Raw genomic sequence first — 9,482 nt, 5'->3', positions numbered from 1 at the left:
GGTGATGGAGAAGGGAGGGATACTGGAGGAGAACAGGGAGAAAGCCAGCTAAATAGGAGCTGCAAAGTTCTTTCGCAAAGCTGAGCCTCTGGGCCTAGCATGGCATGTGTTAGAGTTGCCAACTTTATAATCGCACAAAACTGAACACCCTAGCCTTGCCCCTTCCCCCAAGGCCCTGTCACCGCCCCACTCTTGCTCTGAGGCCCACTCACTCCATCTGCCCTCCCTCCATTGCTCGCCCCCCCCCACCCTCACATACATTCACCAGGCTCGGGCAGGAGGTTGGGGTGCAGAAGGGGGTGAGAGCTCTGGCAGGGGATGTGAGCTCCAGGATGGGGCCAGAAATGAGGGGTTCAGGATGTGGGAGGGGACTCAGGGCTGGGACAGAGGGTTGGGGTGTGGAGGGGGGGTGAAGGCTCTGGCTGGGAGTGCAGGCTCTGGGGTGGAGCCGGGGATGAGGGGGTTGGGATGCAGGAGGGGACTCCGGGCTGGGGCCGAGGAGTTCAGAATGCAGGAGGAGGCTCAGGGCTGGGGCAGGGGGCTGGGGTGCAGCTCGGGATGGGGGGTGTGGGCATTGGGGTAGGGCCAGGGATGAGGTGTTTGGGATGCAGAAGGGAGCTCAGGGCTGGGGATTGGGATATGGGAGGGGGGTGCAGGCTCCAGGAGGGAGTTTGGGGGCAGGAGAAGGCTCCGGGCTGGGGCAGGGAGTTGTGGTGCAGGAGGGGGGTGCAGCCCCGGGAGGGAGTTTGGGTGCAGGAGGGGGTTCCACCTGAGACAGGGGCATGAGAGGGGGTTTGGGGTTCAGGCTCCAGGTGGCACTTACCTCAGGTGGCTCTGGGAAGTGGCTGGCATAACCAGCTCCTAGGTGGAGGGGCCAGGGTGCTCTGTGCTTTGTCCCTGCCTGCAGGCACCACCCCTGCTGATCCCATCAGCAGCGGTTCCTGGCCAATGGGAGCTGCGGAGCCAGCGCTCGGGGTGGAGGGCAGAGCATGGATCCCCCGTGGCTGCCCCTGTGCCTAGGAGCCACCAGGACATGCCAGCAGCTTCCCAGGAGCTGCGTGGAGCTAGGGCAGGCAGGGAGCCTGCCTTAGCCCCACTGCACCGCAAACTGGACTTTTAACGGCCCGGTCAGTAGTGCTGACCAGAGACGCCACGGTCCCTTTTCAACCAGGCATTCTGGTTGAAAACTGGACACCTGGCAATCCTACATATGCTGCTTAAACCCTGGTTGCCTGACAATCCCAGCCCCAGGGCCTGTCTCTCTCCTGCCCATGTGCAGCTCCACTTTCCCTTCCCTTCCCCTCTTTGTGGGAGTCTTACTAATGATTTCGAATAGGGGCTTGGCTGCTGCTAGCTGGGGGAGCCTTGCAGGTACCTAAAAGCCTCACAGGCTAAGTGGGTTCCCCGCTGGACTCACTGTGGGCAGCTCAGCTAGCTACGGGTCCCTGCTCTCCAGTGCAACCCACAGTGGGAGGAGGGCCTGTAAGAATTGACTCAAGTGCTCCTTGAGCTCCCAAATCTGTAGAGCTCCCCCTGGCCAGTGCTGGGCCAGGGGGCGCTGTCAGCAGATACTGGATCATGGAGCTGGGGAGCCAGATCCCTGGGAAGGTTCCTTGCCACCCCTGCAGACACCGGCCTCATTACTATTCCTGTTATGGCGTCTGAGCCTGCTCCCGTCTCCCCCGCCCGCCTTGGGAGAGGCATCGCGGTGAGGAGGCATGTTAGCAAACATGGGCTTGGGCAGCTGGGAGGCACAGTGCTCATGTATCATCCATTCTCACATCCTCCTGGAGGGACACGCGACATGGAACCAGATGAGCTTCACAAGGCATGAGGAAAAGCCCAGGTTTATAGTACTAGCTAGTGGTTAGAGCATCAGGGCTGGGAGCGAGAACTCCTTGGTTCTATTCCCAGCTGTGGAAGGGGAGTGGGGTCTAGCAGTTAGAGCAGTGGGGGCTGGGTGTCAAGACTCCTGGGTTCTATTCCCAGCTGTCGGTGGGAAGAGGGGGCTAGTGACTATAGGAGAGGAAGGAGCTGGGAGTCAGGACACCATGTGATCTTGGGCAGCTCACAGCCCCACCCTTGGCCTCAGTTTCCCCATTTGGCTATAGGGGGCAATACTGACGTGACAAGAGGGTTAATTAACTAATGGCCAGGATTCCCAGCCGGAAGGTGCCAGAGAAGACACAGCGTTGGTGTTTATGGGGAGGGTATGTCACCATCGACTGTGCACGTGGCTCTGAACCCTGTGCCAGCTGAGAGCACCCCACTTTGCAGCCCATCCCCAGAGCAAGCGCTGCACCCCACCCTGCTCAGAGAAGCCAGCCAGGGAGAGAGACGGAAGCAATGCCCCTCAGGGTTTGGAGAGAGGGGACCGGCCCCTGCAATTTATCCAGAAACAAAACCTCTCCACCCAGTGTTCTGTGCAACCACCCACTGGAGGTGGAGGGTTTGAAACTGGGTCCTGCAAGATCCCCTTCCCTTGAGCCTGCCCCACACTCCCACCACTTCTCAGAGCTTGATTCTCTGTCCACTTCATCTACTCCCCTACCTGCAGCCCCCACCCCATTCCTCTGCATGATTCCCCCCTACGTCACACCTGTCCCTCCATTCCACCTCTGCCACGTCACTGCTCTCTTGGCCCAATTCACTATGCACCACCCTCGCTGCTCCCCTGGGCCTATCCCTCCCCCTGGTTTCCATAGCTTCCATCCTTGTGCTCCCCCTGGAGCATGCTGGCACCAGCACTACAATTGATCATTAAATAACAAGCTGTGTGGCTGTTCTCAGGCATGGCTTTAAAGGGAGCTCAGGAGCAGCTCTTGCAGTAATCAGATCTCACCAGGTCTGGCTCTCTGAAGTGCTGAACATCTGGCGCTCCAACTGGCCCGTAAGCCCCCTTGGCACCCCTCCCACCCCACTGCCGCCGTTCCCCAGCCATTAGCCCAAGACAGGCCTGTGTGCAAAAGGGCAAGCGCCGCAGCAAAGGAAGGGCCCGATCCTTAGCTGGTGTAAATGGGAATAGCTCCATCACCATCAGCAGAGTGGCACCCATTTACACCTGCTGAACATCTGGCCCAAAGTCACTTCCTGCTGGGGGACCTGAGGAGAGTCACTTCACCGCTCTGTGCCTCAGTTTCCCTATCTGTATAGGGAGTCTGACCTCCTTTGTAAAGAGCCTATAGACTGACCAAAAATGGTATATAAAAGCTAGGCATTGTTAGTGTTTGCTCACTGATTGTGAAGTCACCCAAACGATGTTCATTAGGGAAGGAGACAGTGTGGTCTGCTCTGAAGCAGGATCTCAGGGTTTTGTTCCACACTCTAGAAGGAGTGTGGTCTAGTAGCTAGAGTGGGGCCCTGGGAGTTCTAGTCCCAGCTTTGCCTCTGAGTGACTTCACTTCCCCTTTCTGTGCTTCAGTTTCCCCAGGATAGTTGGGTTCTAGTCCTGGTTCTGCCCAGTGGCCCGCTGGGTGACCTTTGACAGGCTCTGGGCCTCAGTTTCCCCAGCTGTGGGGATAGTGATAGTGGCCTTCTTCATAAAGGCTCTGGATAAAAAAAAGCTAGAAAGGAGTTGGGTGGTGGTGGGCTAGAGAAGCAGAACTACTGTGAGCTTTGATTTGCACCCAGGGTGGCTGAGCCTAGTTCCAAAGAGCAGGGAAAGGAAAGTGAATCCCTGTTCAGCGTGGTTTGGCCTGTCTACATTAGGGGACTGTAGTTACACCGTTGGCTGGCTCCTGAAAACAGACTTGAGCACACCCACTCTTGGACACACCATCTGCCAGTGGACTGGCTGGGCTTGGTCATCTCACAAGCATCAGGATGGGCCTAGCTCCAATTGCCCTATGCCGTTTCCTGGCTGAACCACCCCAGGACAGTTAATTAATGATGGCCAGATACTGCTAGCTAACAATGGGCCAAGTGTTGGTGTCAAACTCCCATTCAGACGATTTCCCAAAAGAATCCTTTGTTCCTAGAGCATCTTTGATCCAAGGACATTAAGAAACATTCTCTACATTGGTGACTGTGGCCCCACACTTCTGCTGCCCCATCAGGATCCCTGTTTTACAAATGGGGAAACTGAGGCACATGAAAGTGAAGTGGCTTTCCCCAGGTTCTGTTCTCTACCTGTTCTTATACCACATTCGTCACTGCAGTGTCTGAGCATTACGTGACATGACTACCAAGCTGTCACCCACTTGTTCTCTCTTCTCTCCCCGGGGGGAGAAGTGGAGATTGAAGCATCTCCGCTGGGTAGGGTGCTGGGGTGGGGTGTTTGTTTGTGGCCAGGTTCATCTCCTGAAAAAGAGAAATGCTTTTTTAGACACACTTGTTGCTCTGTGTTGATGCAAGAAGAGGAAGGTCAGAGAAATGTGCCTCACACTGGGAGCGCAGGTGGGCAGGTTTGGGATGGCCCTTTGTTCCAGGCGTTTCATTCCACAGCCTGGGACTGGCCCCCGAGGAAGAGCTCAGTCTCCTGCACAGACGAGCTTTACCCCCATTGTGGAGAGTTCAGTTGGGCCAGACGAGCAGATTTGTCAACTGTGGTCTGTGTCCTGGAGCTGTAGGCTCTATCTGATACCCTGGAACCCGGCCATGGAGTGCCTTGAACAGAGACCATGAACTTGATTTATATTCAATGGCTTGCCGACGTAGGGAGCAGAAACAGGTGTGATGCACTCACGGCAGCCCCAGGCTGCTAAGGAGACGCCTTGCAGAGTTCTGTTCCCACTGCAAGTCCCCAGGCGCTGAAGGCTTCATGCCCAGGTCTGTCACACTGCTGTACTCCAGCCAAGAAGTGACAACAGCATGAATCATGGAGGTTGGTCGTCATCCACCACGGGGGAGTGGGACAGTCTCCTAGCAGCTGGAGATGACAGAAAGCAGATGTTGTTACAGGAGAGCTCAGCGTCAGCAAAGAACCCAAGGGTCCCCCTACCTGGGGACCAAACCGACAATGGCGGCTGGGCCGACTGAGTCAGCGACAAGAGCTGAGAACAGCTTCCTAAGGCTCAGTCCTGGCCTTTAACCACTAGACCGCACTCTCCCCACCCCCCAAAGAAGATTTTACAAAACTGACTGAATTTGTACCAGCGATCATGGACTGTAACACATACGAATCCAGCTTCTCCTGCACTGTAACAGTTACATGTCAGAGCTTTGAGAAACAGACGTTGGGGTTTGGTTGGTTCCTGCCACTACCCCATCGATAGTTTGATATGTTCTCAGATTGGGCTCCAGAGCACAACCCCAGATCTGCTATTAATTCCTAATGTCCCACAGAGACACGCGGTAGTCAGGGCTGCCCTTCTCTTTGCTTGTTTCCTTTGAGAAGGTGCGGGGGAGTGTGTGTGTGTGTGGGGGGGAGACGGGGAAGGAAATACCCTCAGAGACTCAGATACAGGCCTTAGCCATAAGGAACCTCTTACAGCACAATGCCCCCTAGCTGCGAGTTGGGGTATGGACTTGATACCATCACAGAGCAAAGAGCAGAGGGTCATCAGCCCTAATTCCTACAGTACCACGCGCCCTTTGCTCCGTGTTGGGGCATGGAACCCACTGGTCACCAACACAGCTGTAATACAGTTCCTCAGGGGAAGTCTGTGCATGTTTGTGGATCTCTGTAACTCACACTCGGGGCTCAGTAATACTGACTGAGGTAAGGTTACTAAATAGTTTCCATTCTAAGCCCCCATTTTGGAATTTTCCAATGCTTCTGGGCTGAAATTTCCCAAAAAAGATCATGACGGCTATGATGATTTGCCCTGCAGTAGGTCCTACAGGCACCAATCAGGGTTCTTGGCCCCATTGTGCAAGGTGCTGTACATACATATAACAAAGAGATGGACCCAGCCTCAAAGAGCCTTTTATCCTTGTGACATATTGAAGCCCTTGGTAGAAGCAGCATGGAGACATCACTTGTTATGGAAATTGTAAAGAATGAGAATCCCAGCAAGAAAGGAAGGGTGGCCTAGTGGCTAGGGTGCTAGCCTAGGACACGGAGATGTAGGTTCAAGTCCCTGCTCTACCACAGACTGCGTGATGCTGGTAGGTCACTTAGTCCCAGGATCTCCACTGGCATTCACAGCAGAGGTTACACTTGGCTTCTCTATACTGTTAGCAAGGCTAGGGAGAGGGAAGGTACAGCAGCCTAGACCACCCTGGAGCAGTTCTCCTGGCTCAGCTGGAGGGATAAGCACTGAGTCCACGTGATCCAGGGAAGACACACACACGTGGATCTGGGGCACAAAGCATGCCACTGCAGCACCCCAAACTTCTGTTATGGGAGCTCAATAAGGCCTCTCCTAAGGGATGCCAGAAGTAGGTCCATTATCCTTTCTGTGGACCCCGCCACTAGAGGCAACATCTCTCTCTCTCTGGCACACCAAGAATATGAGTAAGATACATCTCCCCCACTGTCAGCCCTCTCTCCCTGCCATCCGCAGATAGACGGTGCCTGCTCTAACTCCTGCTCTCTACCAGCATGGATCCACCTTTAGGAAATAGGCCCATGAATTATTCTGGGTGAGCAGAGGACATTTGCGGGCCTTGTAACCCTCCTACAGACAATTCTCTTTCTTAGATGCCTGGCTGGTGGGTCTGGCTCACATGTTCATTGCATAACTGATGACCAGGTTTGGGGTCAGGAAGGAATTTTCCCCAAGGTCCCTGCCAATGTGACCTTTCACCTTCCTCTGCTTCCTGGGGCGTGGATCATCTGCTGGGACCATCCAGGCATCTCCCATCAATTCCCTGCCATTGCAGGGCCTTGGTGGCAGCTCAATCTCTCCAGCTCTCTGCCTGTGGCCAGCTTCATCTCCTGAGGAGAGAAATGCTTTGGACTAACCCAAGTTACTGGGCTCTATAGAGGTGCACCTGGGCGCGATTCAATGGCTGGTGCTACACAGGAGCTCAGACTTATCCCTTCAGGCCTAGCACTATGAAATTCCAACTGCCTTTCTCACTGCTGCGGTGGGGAGGGAGGCGGTAATCTCAAAGGCAGTAGTACCTACTGGTGAGATCATAAGATCTGGGAGATCCCACTGAGTCTCCCCCTTCCAAGAGCATAGCCCCAGTGTTGGAAAACCTAACCCTCACCTCGTTAGAGCCGTCACCTTCATTCAAGTCAGCTCGCTGCTCGGAGGAGCAGTGCAGTCTCAGCTTCCCCCGAGTCTGTTGCCAACACGCAGTAATCTGCAACGCAGAGAAGAACCTACCAGCTGTCTCCTTCCGCCCACCTGTACCGCACTACAGTCTCAGCCACCCATTCTCTCCAGGGAGATCGCAGCCCACCATCTGCTGCAGCCAGCAGGGTTTCAAAAAACCACTTACCCCCAGGAGTAGAATCCGGAGTGCACTGGGGTCCTCTGGCCAAACTCTGTGAGGTGTCAACTCTCCAAGAGGACTCACCCAGGACTTTCCCTGGCTTCTTTGGGCACCCCCCGAGCCATGGGCAGCAGGATGGTTCTACCCCACACCAAGAGAACCCCAGGAGAGTTGAACTCCCATGTAGTGGGGGGCAGGGGGTACCACTAAACATTTATTCCAAGGAATGAACCATCTCCTTCAAACAGTCCACACTGACCCTTACGGGTGCACGGAGAGCTCAAAGGAACCAGCCTACGTCTCACTAACACAGGAAGCTGACAAGCTGCCTTGGAGGAGCCAGATCCAAATCTCACAAGCGCGACATGTCACCCACCCAAGGTTCACATGCCAGGAATGCAGGTGTCATCGCCTGCCACCCAGCCTCAGCCCTCACAGTGCAAGCAGCTCTGCAAACTAACTACACAGGATGGGAGCTGCCTTCTGTCAAGGCTGGAGCTCTCCAAGCCATGCCCTTAGCCTGGGGATGGGTCACAGGCCCTTGGGAACTGAACCCCAGCTCTTGAAAATGGAAAGGTTGGTCACTTCAACATGCTGATTGATCTTCTGGCCAACGTCTGCCTGAGCTCACTTGTCTCCAGGAAGTCAAGACACTTAGTCACCAAACCTGGGGGGCCTTGTGCTACTTTGTGCTCTCAGCTGGGGCTCCTCAGGACACCACAGGGAGGTGCTGGTGTCCTCTGTAAACTAGCTGCAGGCACTGGGGTCTTTAACATGACAACTAGGAGGTTCATGCAGCTAAGGGCAGATCCACCACTGAAGTCAATTTACACCAGCCCAGGATCTTGCCCTTAGTGGTTTACTAAAAGCTGATGCAGGCAGGTCACTGTTGGACAGCCTCAGCATGGCACCTTAGGGGTCTCTGTCCAGTGCCCAGGTGCTCACACCCCACGGCTGGCATTAACTGATCCCAGCAGTGAAGCCAAGCACTGCATGGGCTGTGGCGAGTAGCTCCGCGCTCCCCCTTAGATGAGGTCCCACCAACCAAGGCTGAGGAGTGCAGCCTGTGGGGAGAGCGCCCCCTGCTGGAGGGCCTTTGTGCAGCTGCAGAACAGCTCCAGCAGGGGCACTCTCCCCACAGCTCCAGCAAGGGGAGTTGGACCAGCTGCCTTTGCCTATCCCTGGGCTGCCCCAGTACCTTTCTGGGCTTTTACCAAGGCCTACAGCCAGGGGTTTACCAGGCTGGAGCTCCCTTTGCCCTTCCCCAGCACTGCTCCACTCCAGTACCTTGCTCCCAGGCAGGCCTTCCCGCTCCTAGGCTAGAGTGAGACCCCTCAGCTCCTGGCTCACATCCCCTTTATAGGGCCAGCTGAGGCCTGATTAAGCCAGCCACACCTGTGGTCTCCCTCAGCTGCCTTCACTGCTTATCCCAGCCACAGCCCTCTCCAGGGCTGCTTTTATCCCCTGTTCTGCGGGAGTGGGGCAGCTGCCCCACCCCAGGGTGGTTTTGGAAGCCTGGGGGGCTTGGGTTCAGATTTTACCCTGGGCCTCCAAACCCTCCGTGCAGCCCCATCCACAGAAACTCCATTGACTTCAGCCTAGCTACCTCGGACTACAGCATCATCAGTGAGAGGGGACAGGTCACTCCTGACTTACACCAGAGGGAGGGAGAGGGGAATTGGGCCCAGTGGGGTTACTCCTGATTTACACCCATGTCAGTGGCATTGAACTCATTGACTTTAGCGGCAGCACAAGTTGAACTGCACCTGCTGCTCTTGGCTCCGAGTCCCTGCAGCCACGGCTCTGGCTCCCTGCACGCTGCCTGAAGCCCTGTCCTCCTCTATCTGTGCAGCAGATTCGGGTCCTTGCACACTGGCCAGGCCCTCACCGGCTCTGGGTGATACACAGGGGCTGTACCGAGAACGGTTGGGACATTGGTTCTCTTGGACACACCCTTCCCTGCAGTGCTGTCCTGCTGCTGGACACGCACCCTTTGGAGGGCCTGCAGCTGGCCGGGGTTTCAGAGCCAGGTGCTGCTGGCTGGTGGGGAAGAACCATTAGGAGTAAAACATGGTGAAGGCTGCGACAGAAGGAGCACAGTCTAGTGCTTAGTGCAGGGGAGCCAGAGTATTTATGGGCCTACTCACGCTCAGAGC

At 55.7% G+C, this 9,482-nt stretch overlaps 1 long non-coding RNA gene across 1 annotated transcript; it reads right to left on the bottom strand.

The window, feature by feature from the left end:
- Nucleotides 1-1,429: 1,429 nt before the first annotated feature.
- On the bottom strand, nucleotides 1,430-8,707 carry LOC119846421. The gene is made up of 3 exons (XR_005289878.2): nucleotides 8,614-8,707; nucleotides 7,099-7,194; nucleotides 1,430-4,867 (listed from the first exon to the last, which is right to left on the bottom strand). It is a non-coding gene; the product is annotated as an uncharacterized LOC119846421 (long non-coding RNA).
- Nucleotides 8,708-9,482: the final 775 nt, after the last annotated feature.

Source organism: Dermochelys coriacea, chromosome 21 (assembly GCF_009764565.3).
Source record: "Dermochelys coriacea isolate rDerCor1 chromosome 21, rDerCor1.pri.v4, whole genome shotgun sequence".
Taxonomy (NCBI): domain Eukaryota; kingdom Metazoa; phylum Chordata; order Testudines; family Dermochelyidae; genus Dermochelys; species Dermochelys coriacea.
Note: the sequence above shows the minus strand (reverse complement) of the source record. Positions and strands in the feature narration are given on the sequence as shown.